Below are 11,691 nucleotides of genomic sequence, written 5' to 3'. Positions count from 1 at the left end.
AGATAGACTTAATTGATATTTATGGGATATTCCATCCATAAGCAGAAGAATACACTTTCTTCTCAAGTGAACATGGAACATTCTCCAGGATAGATCACATCTTGGGTCACAAATCAAGCCTTGGAAAATTTAAGAAAACTGAAATCATATCAACCATCTTTTCCGACCACAACACTATGAGATTAGAAATCAAATACAGGAAAAAAACCTAAAAAAACACAAACACACGGAGGCTAAACAATATCTTACTAAATAACCAATGGATCACTGAAGAAATCAAAGGGGAAATCAAAAAATACCTAGAAACAAATGACAACAAAACCATGAAGATCCAAAGCCCATGGGACAAAGCAAAAGAAGTTCTAAGAGGAAAGTTTAGAGCAATACAATCTTACCTCATGAAACATGAAAAATTTCAAACTACCTAACCTTACACCTAAAGCAACTAGAGGAAGAAGAACAAACAAAATCCAAAGTTAGTAGAAGGAAAGAAATCATAAAAATCAGATGAGAAATAGAAACAAAGAAAACAATAGCAAAGACCAATGAAACTGAAAGCTTGTTCTTTGAGAAGATAAACAAAATACATAAAACTTTAGCCACACTCATCAAGAAAAAAAGGGAGAAGACTCAAATCCATAAAATTAGAAATGGAAAAGGAGAAGTTACAACAGACACCAGAGAAATACAAAGGATCAGAGGAGAATACTACAAGCAATTATATGCCAATAAAATGGACAACCTAGACTAAATGGACAAATTCTTAGAAACCTAAACCTTCCAACACTGAACAAGGAAGAAACAGAAAATATGAACAGACAAATCACAAGTAATGAAATTGAAACCGTGATTAAAACTCTTCCAACAAACAAAAGTCCAGGACCAGATGGCTTCACAGGCTATTTCTATCAAATATTTAGAGAAGAGCTAACACCCATCCTTCTCAAACTCTTGAAAAAATTGCAGAGGGTGGAGCACTCCCAAACTCATTCCATAAGGCCACCATCACCCTGATACCAAAAACAGAAAAAAATCACAAAAAAAGAAAATTACAGGGCTTCCCTGGTGGCAAAGTGGTTGACAGTCTGCCTGCTGATGCAGGGGACACAGGTTTGTGCCCCAGTCTGGAAAGATCCTACATGCTGCGGAGCAGCTGGGCCCGTGAACCATGGCCGCTGAGCCTGTGAGTCCGGAGCCTGTGCTCCACAACAAGAGAGGCCACAACAGTGAGAGGCCCACGTAACACACACACACACACACACAAACAAAAGAGAAAATTACAGGCCAATATCACATGAACATAGATGCAAAAATCCTCAACAAAATACTAGCAAACAGAATCAAACAACACATTAAAAGGATCATACATCATGATTAAGTGGGATTTATCCCAGGGATGCAAGGATTCTTCAATATACTCAAATCAATGTGATACACCATATTGACAAATGCAAGAACAAAAGAGCATGATCATCTCAATAGATGCAGGAAAACCTTTTGACAAAATTCAACACTGATTTATGATAAAAATTCTCCAGAAAGTGGGCACAGAGGGAACCTATCTCAAGACAATAAAAGTCATATACGACAAACCTACAGCAAACATCATCCTCAATGGTGAAAAACTGAAAGCATTTCCTCTAAGATCAGGAACAAGACACAGATGTCCATTCTCACCACTTTTATTCAACATAGTTTTGGAAGTCCTTGCCATGGCAATCAGAGAAGAAAAAGAAATAAAAGGAATCCAAATTGGAAAAGAAGTAAACCTGTCACTTTTTGCAGATGACATGATACTATATACATAGAAAATCCTAAAGATGCTACCATAAACCTACTAGAGCTAATCAATGAATTTGGTAAAGTAGCAGGATACAAAATTAATGCACAAAAATCTCTTGTGTTCCTATACACTAATGATGAAAAATCTGAAAGAGAAATTAAGGAAACACTCCCATTTACCACTGTAAATAAAAGAATGAAATACCTAGGAATAAACCTACCTAAGGAGACATAAGAACTGTATGCAGAAAACTAAAAGACACTAATGAAAGAAATTAAAGATGATACAAACAGATGGAGCGATATATACAATGTTCTTGGATTGGAAGAATCAACATAGTGAAAATGAGTATACTCTCCAAAGCAATCTACAGATTCAATACAATCCCTATCAAACTACCAATGGCATTCTTCACAGAATTAGAATAAAAAATTTTACAATTCATATGGAAACACAGAAGACTCTGAATAGCCAAAACAAGCTTGAGAAAGAAAAATGGAGCTGGAGGAATCAGGCTCCTGGACTTCAGACTATACTATGAAGCTATAAAAATCAAGGCAGTATGGTACTGGCACAAAAGCAGAAATATAGATCAATAGGATAGAAAGCCCAGAGATAAACGCATGCACATACGGTCAACTTATTTCTGAAAAAGGAGGCAAGAATATACAATGGAGAAAAGATACCCTCTTCAATAAGTGCTGCTGGTAAAACTGGACAGCAACATGTAAAAGATTGAAATTAGAACACTCCGTAACACCATACATAAAAATAAACTCAAAATGGATTAAAGACCTAAACGTAAGGCTAGACACTATAAAACTCTTAGAGGAAAACATAGGCAGAACACTCTATGACATGAATCACAGCAAGATCATTTTTGATCAACCTCCTAGAGAAGTGGATATAAAAACAAACATAAATAAATGGGACCTAATGAAACTTAAGAGCTTTTACACAGCAAACGAAACCATAAACAAGACAAAAAGACAACACTCACAATGGGAGAAAACACTTGGAAACAAAGCAACTGACAAAGGATTGATCTCCAAAATTTATAATCAGCTCATGCAGTTCAATATCAAAAAAACAAAAAATCCAATCCAAAAATGGGCAGAAGACCTAAATAGACATTTCTGCAAAGAAGACGTACAGATTGCCAACAAACACATGAAAGGATGCTCAACATCACTAATCATTAGAGAAATGCAAATCAAGGCTACAGTTTTTTTGTTTTATTTTGTTTTCTGGTGGGGCTAATGGTGGACTCTGGGAGGGCTCACGCCAAGGAGTAGTTCCCAGAACTTCTGCTGCCAGTGTCCTTTTCCTCACGGTGACCACAGCCACACCCTGCCTCTGCAGGAGACCCTCCAACACTAGCAGGGGGAAGAGAGTAAGAAGCCTTCAAAGAAACATTGCCCATGACCTGAGAAGGAAACAAAATGTGCAAGGAGAAGCCATTCTGCTAGTCTTAAGGTCATTCTCATCAAGAGTTGCTGTAGAGGCCTTCCAGGAAGATGGCAGAAGAGTAAGACGCGGAGATCACCTTCCTCCCCACAGACACATCAGAAATACATCTACACGTGGAACAACTCCTACAGAACATCTACTGAATGCTGGCAGAAGACCTCAGACCTCCCAAAAGGCAAGAAACTCCACACGTACCTGGGTAGGGGAAAAGAAAAAAGAATAAATAGAGACAAAAGAATAGGGAGGGGACCTGCACCAGTGGGAGGGAGCTATGAAGGAACAAAGGTTTCCGCACACTAGAAACCCCCTCACAGGTGCAGACTGCAGGTGGCGGAGGTTGGGAGCTTCGGGGCTGCGGAGGAGACCGCAGCCACAGGGGTGCGGAGGGCAAAGCGGAGAGACTCCAGCACAGAGGTTCGGTGCCGACCAGCACTAACCAGCTCAAAAAGCTTGTCTGCTCATCCAACGGGGAGAGCAGGGCTGGGAGCTGAGGCTCGGGCTTCAGTCAGAGCGCAGGGAGCGGACTGGCGGCGTGAACACAGCCTGAAGGGGTTAGTGCACGACGGCTAGCCGGGAGGGAGTCCGAGAAAAAGTCTGGACCTGCCGAAGAGGCAAGAGACTTTTTCTTCCCTCTTTGTTTCCTGGTGCGCGAGGAGAGGGGATTAAGAGTGCTGCTTAAAGGAGCTCCAGAGACGGGCGCGAGCCATGGCTAACAGCGCGGACACCAGAGATGGGCATGAGACGCTAAGGCTGCTGCTGCCGCCACCAAGAAGCCTGTGGGAAAGCACAGGTCACCATCCACACGTCCCCTCCCGGGAGCCTGTGCAGCCCGCCACTGCCAGGGTCCCGGGATCCAGGGACAAATTCCCCAGAAGAATGCACGGCGCACCTCAGGCTGCTACAACGTCACACCGGCCTCTGCCGCTGCAGGCTGTCCCCGCACTCCGTCCCCCTCGCTCCCCCCGGCCTCAGTGAGCCACAGCCCCCAGATCAGCGGCTCCTTTAACCCCGTTCTGTCTGAGCGAAGAACAGACGCCCTCCGGCAACCTACACGCAGAGGCAGGGCCAAATCCAAAGCTAAGCCCCAGGAGCTGTGCGAACAAAGAAGCGAAAAGGAAATCGCTCCCTGCAGTGTCAGGAGCAGCGGATTAAATCTCCACAATCAACTTGATGTACCCTGCATCTGCGGAATACCTGAATAGACAACGAATCATCCCAAATTGAGGAGGTGAACTTTGAGAGCAAGATTTAATATTTTTTCCCCTTTTCCTCTTTTTCTGAGTGTGTACGTGTATGCTTCTCTGTGAGATTTTCTCTGTATAGCTTTGCTTTCACCAATTGTCGTAGGGTTCTATCCATCCATTTTTTTTTGTTTTCGTTTTTGTATTTTTATACTCTTTAAAAAAACTTTTTTCTTTATAATTATTTTTTTATTTTAACAACTGTATTTTACCTTACTTTATTTTCTTTTATCCTCTTTCTTTCTTCCTTTCATTCTGAGCCATGTGGATGAAAGGCTCTTGGTGCTGCAGCCAGCACTCAGTGCTGTACCTCTGAGGTGGGAGAGCCAACTTCAGGACACTGGTCCACAAGAGACCTCCCAGGTCCACATAATATCAAATGGCAATAATCTCCCAGAGATCTCCATCTCAACACCAACACGCAGTTTCACTCAACGACCAGCAAGCTACAGTGCTGGACACCCCATGCCAAACAACTAGCAAGAAAGGAACACAACCACATCCATTAGCAGAGAGGCTGCCTAAAATCATAATAAGTCCACAGACACCCCAAAACACACCACCAGACATAAGCCTGCCCGCCAGAAAGACAAGATCCAGGCTCATCCACCAGAACACAGGCACTAGTCCCCTCCACCAGGAAGCCTACACAACCCACTAAACCAACTTTAGCCACTGGGGACAGACATCAAAAACAACGGGATCTACGAACCTGCAGCCTGCAAAACGGAGACCCCAAACACAGTAAGATAAGCAAAATGAGAAGACAGAAAAACACACAGCAGATGAAGGAGCAAGATAAAAACCCACCAGACCTAACACATGGAGAGGAAATAGGCAGTCTCCCTGAAAAACAATTCAGAATAATGATACTAAAGATGATCCAAAATCTTGGAAATATAATACAGAAAATGCAAGAAACATTTAACAAGGACCTAGAAGAACTAAAGAGGAAACAAGCAACGATGAACAACACAATAAATGAAATTACAAATACTCTAGAAGGGATCAATAACAGAATAACTGAGGCAGAAGAACGGATAAGTGACCTGGAAGATGAAATAGTGGAAATAACTACTGCAGAGCAGAATAAAGAAAAACGAATGAAAAGAACTGAGGACAGTCTCAGAGACCTCTGGGACAATATTAAACGCACCAACATTCGAATTATAGGGGATCCAGAAGAAGAAGAGAAAAAGAAAGGGACTGAGAAAATATTTGAAGAGATTATAGTTGAAACTTCCCTAATATGGGAAAGGAAATAGTTAATCAAGTCCAGGAAGCACAGAGACTCCCATACAGGATAATCCAAGGAGAAAAACGCCAAGACACATACTAATCAAACTGTCAAATATTAAATACAAAGAAAACATATTAAAATCAGCAAGGGAAAAACAACAAATTACACACAAGGGAATCCCATGAGGTTAACAGCTGATTTTTCAGCAGAAACTCTGCAAGCCAGAAGGAACTGGCAGGACATATTTAAAGTGATGAAGGAGAAAAACCTACAACCAAGATTACTCTACGCAGCAAGGATCTCATTCAGATTTGACGGAAAAATTAAAACCTTTAGAGACAAGCAAAAGCTGAGAGTTCAGCAGCACCAAACCAGCTTTACAACAAATGCTAAAGGATCTTCTCTAGGCAAGAAACAAAGAGAAGGAAAAGACTTATAATAACAAACCCAACACAATTAAGAAAATGGGAATAGGAACATACATATCAATAATTACCTTAAATGTAAACGGATTAAATGCTCCCACCAAAAGATACAGACTGGCTGAATGGATACAAAAACAAGACCCATATACATGCTGTCTACAAGAGACCCACTTCAGACCTAGAGACACATACAGACTGAAAGTGAGGGGACGGAAAAAGATATTCCATGCAAATGGAAACCAAAAGAAAGCTGGAGTAGCAATTCTCATATCAGACAAAGTAGACTTTAAAATAAAGACTATTACAAGAGAAAAAGAAGGACACTACATAATGACCAAGGGATTGATGCAAGAAGAAGATATAACAATTGTAAGTATTTATGCACCCAACATAGGAGCACCTCAATAAATAAGGAAAATACTAACAGCCATAAAACGGGAAATCGACAGTAACACATTCACAGTAGAGGACTTTAACACCCCACTTTCACCAATGGACAGATCATCCAAAATGAAAATAAATAAGGAAACACAAGCTTTAAACTGTACATTAAACAAGATGGACTTAATTGATATTTATAGGACATTCCATCCAAAAACAACAGAATACACATTTTTCTTAAGTGCTCATGGAACATTCTCCAGGATAGATCATATCTTGGGTCACAAATCAGGCCTTGGTAAATTTAAGAAAATTGAAATTCTACCAAGTATCTTTTCCGACCACAATGCTATGAGACTAGATATCAATTACAGGAAAAGATCTGTAAAAAATACAAACACATGGAGGCTAAACAATACACTACTTAATAACAAAGTGATCACTGAAGAAATCAAAGAGGAAATCAAAAAGTACCTAGAAACAAATGACAGTGCAGACACGATGACCCAAAACCTATGGGATGCAGCAAAAGCGGTTCTAAGAGGGAAGTTTATAGCAATACAATCCTACCTTAAGAAACAGGAAACACCTCGAGAAAACAACCTAACCTTGCACATAAAGCAATCAGAGAAAGAAGAACAAAAAACCCACAACGTTAGCAGAAAGAAAGAAATCATAAAGATCAGATCAGAAATAATTGAAAAAGAAATGAAGGAAACGATAACAAAGATCAATAAAACTAAAAGTTGGTTCTTTGAGAAGATAAACAAAATTGATAACCTATTAGCCAGACTCATCAAGAAAAAAAGGGAGAAGACTCCAATCAATAGAATTAGAAATGAAAAAGGAGAAGTAACAACTGACACCGCAGAAATACAAAAGATCATGAGAGATTACTACAAGCAACTCTATGCCAATAAAATGGACAACCTGGAAGAAATGGACAAATTCTTAGAAATGCACAACCTGCCAAGACTGAATCACAAAGAAATAGAAAATATGAACAGACCAATCACAAGCACTAATTGAAACTGTGATTAAAAATCTTCCAACAAATAAAAGCCCAGGACCACATGGCTTCACAGGCGAATTCTATCAAACATTTAGAGAAGAGCTAATATCTATCCTTCTCAAACTCTTCCAAAATATAGCAGAGGGAGGAACACTCCCAAACTCATTCTACAATCCCACCATCACCCTGATACCAAAACCAGACAAGGATGTCACAAAGAAAGAAAACTACAGGCCAATTATCGCTGATGAACATAGATGCAGAAATCCTCAACAAAATACTGGCAAACAGAATCCAACAGCACATTAAAAAGATCATACACCATGATCAAGTGGGGTTTATTCCAGAAATGCAAGGATTCTTCACTATATGCAAATCAATCAATGTGATACACCATATTAACAAATTGAAGGAGAAAAACCATACCACCTCAATAGATGCAGAGAAAGCTTTCGACAAAATTCAACACCCATTTATGATAAAAACCCTACAGAAAGTAGGCATAAAAGGAACTTTCCTCAACATAATAAAAGCCATATATGACAAACCCACAGCCAACATCGTCCTCAATGGTGAAAAACTGAAAGCATTTCCACTAAGATCAGGAACAAGACAAAGTTGCCCACTCTCACCATTCTTATTCAACATAGTTTTGGAAGTTTTAGCCACAGCAATCAGAGAAGAAAAGGAAATAAAAGGAATCCAAATAGGAAAAGAAAAAGTAAAGCTGTCACTGTTTGCCGATGACATGATGCCATACATAGAGAATCCTAAAGATGCTACCAGAAAACTACTAGAGCTAATCAATGACTTTGGTAATGTAGCAGGATACAAAATTAATGCACAGAAATATCTGGCATTCCTATACACTAATGATGAAAAACCTGAAAGTGAAATCAAGAAAACACTCCCATTTACCACTGCAACAAAAAGAATAAAATATCTTGGAATAAATCTACCTAAGGAGACAAAAGACGTGTATGCAGAAAATTATAAGACACTGATGAAAAAAATTAAAGATGATACAAATAGATGGAGAGATATACCATGTTCTTGGATTGGAAGAATCAACATTGTGAAAATGACTCTACTACCCAAAGCAATCTACAGATTCAGTGCAATCCCTATCAAACTACCACTGGCATTTTTCACAGAACTAGAACAAAAAATTTCACAGTTTGTATGGAAACACAAAAACCCCGAATGGCCAAAGCAATCTTGAGAACGAAAAACGGAGCTGGAGGAATCAGGCTGCCTGACTTCAGACTATAACACAAAGCTACAGTAATCAAGGCCGTATGGTACTGGGACAAAAGCAGAAATATAGATCAATGGAACAGGACAGAAAGCCCAGAGATAAACCCACGTACATATGGTCACCTTATCTTTGATAAATGAGGCAGGAATGTACAGTGGAGAAAGGACAACCTCTTCAGTAAGTGGAGCTGGGAAAACTGGACAGCTACATGTAAAAGAATGAAATTAGAGCACTCCCTCATACCAAACACCAAAATAAACTCAAAATGGAGTAAAGACCTAAATATAAGGCCAGATACTCTAAAACTCTTAGAGGAGAACATAGGCAGAACACTCTATGACATAAATCACAGCAACATCCTTTTTGACCCACTTCCTACAGAAATGGAAATAAAAACAAAAATAAACAAATGGGACCTAATGAAACTTCAAAGCTTTTGCACAGCAAAGGAAACCATAAACAAGACCAAAAGACAACACTCAGAAGGGGAGAAAATATTTGCAAATGAAGCAACTGACAAAGAATTAATCTCCAAAATTTACAAGCAGCTCATGCAGCTCAATAACAAAAAAACAAACAACCCAATCCAAAAATGGGCAGAAGACCTAAATAGACATTTTTCCAAAGAAGATATACAGATTGCGAACAAACACATGAAGAATGCTCAACATCATTAATCATTAGAGAAATGCAAATCAAAACTACAATGAGATGTCATCTCACACCGGTCAGAATGGCCATCATCAAAAAATTTAGAAACAATACATGCTGGAGAGGGTGTGGAGAAAAGGGAACACTCTTGCACTGCTCTTGGGAATGCGAATTGGTACAGCCACTATGGACAACAGTATGGCGGTTCCTTAAAAAACTACAAATAGAACTACCATATGACCCAGCAATCCCACTACTGGGCATATACCCTGAGAAAACCATAATTCAGAAAGAGTCATGTACCAAAATGTTCATTGCAGCTCTATTTACAATAGCCAGGACTTGGAAGCAACCTAAGTGTCCATCAACAGATGAATGGATAAAGAAGATGTGGCACATATATACTATGGAATATTACTCAGCCATAAAAAGAAACGAAATTGAGCTATTTGTAATGAGGTGGATGGACCTAGAGTCTGTCATACAGAGTGAAGTAAGTCAGAAAGAGAAAGACAAATACCGTATGCTAACACATATATATGGAATTTAAGGGAAAAAATGTCATGAAGAACTTAGGAGTAAGATAGGAATAATGTCACAGACCTACTGGAGAATGGACTTGAGGATATGGGGAGGGGGAAGGGTAAGCTGGGACAAAGTGAGAGAGTGGTATGGACATATATACACTACCAAACGTAAAACAGATAGCTAGTGGGAAGCAGCCACATAGCACAGGGAGATCAGCTCGGTGCTTTGTGACCACCTGGAGAGGCGGGATAGGGAGGGTGGGAGGGAGGGAGACGCAAGAGGGAAGAGATATGGGAACATATGTATATGTATAACTGATTCACTTTGTTATAAAGCAGAAACTAACACACCACTGTAAAGCAATTATACTCAAATAAAGATTAAAAAAAAAAGAGTAAAGGGACATAAAAACTAAGCACAAGACATAATTTTTGATTGGACCATGGACCAGAATCTTTCCCCCTTTTTGCTATAAAGGACATTATTTGGACAACTACCAAGTATAAATAAAGTAAGACATACTGATGTAAAAAAACAATATATCCCCCCCTAAAGAAAAGAGTTTCTGTATATTTAGTTTTGGTGTGTTGGTTGAGGGTGGTGAGCTCAGGGACTTCCTATTCTGCCATCTTGACCCCTCCCTTTCCTGAAATCTCAAATGTTGTTCTTGTACTGGTAGCTGGATGACTTAGTATGGTCTATTTCTCCGAGACTCAATTTCCTGATTTGTGATATTTGTAAAATAAAATTATATGTACCTCAAATTACTTCCTATAAATATAAAATGAATCAAGTGATTTTAAAAAAAATCAAGACTACAATGAGTTATCACCTCACAGCAGTCAGACAGGCCATCATCAAAAAATCTACAAACAATAAATGCTGGAGAGGGTGTGGAGAAAAGGGAACCCTCTTGCCCTGTTGGTGAGAATGTAAATTGATACAGCCACTATGGACAACAGTATGGAGGTTCCTTAAAAAACTACAAATAGAACTACCATATGACCCAGCAATCCCACTACTGGGCATATACCCTGAGAAAACCATAATTCAAAAAGAGATATGTACCATAATGTTCATTGCAGCTCTATTTACAATAGCCAAGACGTGGAAGCAACCTAAGTGTCCATCGACAGATGAATGGATAAAGAAGATGTGGCACATATATACAATGGAATATTAGCCATAAAAAGAAACGAATTTGAGTTATTTGTAGAGAAGTGGATGGACCTAGAGTCTGTCCTACAGAGTGAAGTAAGTCAGAAAGAGAAAAACAAATACTGTATGCAAGGTTCTGAAGCACTTAGGGGCAGGAGAGGAATAAAGACTCAGATGTAGAGAATGGACTTGAGGACACAGGGAGTGGGAAGGTTAAGCTGGGACGAAGCAAGACAGTGGCACAGACATATATGCACTACCAAATGTAAAATAGATAGCTAGTGGGAAGCAGCCACATAGCACATGGAGATCAGCTCGGTGCTTTGTGACCACCTAGAGGGGTGGGAAAAGGAGGGTGGGAGGGAGACGCAAGAGGGAGGAGATATGGGGATATATGTATATGTATAGCTGATTCACTTTGTTATAAAGCAGAAACTAACACACCATTGTAAGCAATTATACTCCAGTAAAGATGTTAAAAAATATACAGACAAAGATACGTTGAAAATAAATAGTTGTAAAATATATATACAAACAATAAAAA

The sequence above is a fragment of the Delphinapterus leucas genome, chromosome X (assembly GCF_059928025.1).
Source record: "Delphinapterus leucas isolate spDelLeu-1000000601 "Yukka" chromosome X, BTC_Dleu_Yukka2, whole genome shotgun sequence".
NCBI lineage: Eukaryota > Metazoa > Chordata > Mammalia > Artiodactyla > Monodontidae > Delphinapterus > Delphinapterus leucas.
This window is presented reverse-complemented; position numbering follows the sequence as displayed.